This window comes from Sinocyclocheilus rhinocerous, unplaced genomic scaffold (assembly GCF_001515625.1).
Source record: "Sinocyclocheilus rhinocerous isolate Xijiao unplaced genomic scaffold, SAMN03320098_v1.1 scaffold3209, whole genome shotgun sequence".
Lineage (NCBI taxonomy): Eukaryota > Metazoa > Chordata > Actinopteri > Cypriniformes > Cyprinidae > Sinocyclocheilus > Sinocyclocheilus rhinocerous.
The window spans coordinates 18,043-18,898 of record NW_015630393.1 but is presented as its reverse complement, the minus strand read 5'-3'; positions in this window follow the sequence as shown (position 1 = coordinate 18,898).

The following is an 856-nucleotide window of genomic DNA, read 5'->3' as shown; positions in this document are numbered from 1 at the left end:
TATTAGCATACTTTTAAAAAGAGTACAAATTACATAAGTAACAGGCTATGTGACTGTGAACTCAGCGTAACATTTTAACGACCAGCTGTTCAGATAATTCACTGTTTCAATTTATATTAAAGGGATAGTTCACCCAAAAATGAAAATTCTGTCATTTACTCACCCTCATGTCATTCCAAACCTGTATGAGTTGCTTTCTTATGTTGAACATAAAAGAAGATATTTTGAAGATTGCTGGTATCAAACAGTTGGTGGTTGCCCTTGACTTCCTTTTTTGACTCTATTTTTTTGTGTTCAACATAAGAAAGCAACTCATACAGGTTTGGAACGACATGAGGGTGAGTAAATGATGACAGCATTTTCATTTTTGGGTGAACTATCCCTTTAAACGCAATTAGCTGAGCTCAAAATTTTATGCAGTTATTTTTATTGGTTTTATTTATGCATTTTGTATTACTATTAGTGTATTTATAATTATATAATTATTTGTAATGATAATTGTAATTATATAATTGTATTAGAACACACACACACCGTTCTTATACAATTATATAATTATAGTAATAATTGTATAATAGTATTCTTTTTCAGAAGGAATTCCTATAAGAACTACTACCAAATACGGTTATGGTCATTTAGATTTAGAAACATGCCGTGTTTACTAGCCAGTACAATACTAACAAGTCAATTAGCAATGCTGTTTCAAAGGACGTAAAGTAATATGCCAAACCTCAGCTTGATTTTTTTTTTCTACTTCTTTCATCTTTGATTTTTCTCCATTATTGGACTGGGAAAGCACCCTGTAAGATTAGCATGCTTAGGCTACATCTCGTATAAAAAGCGTTAAATAGTTCGG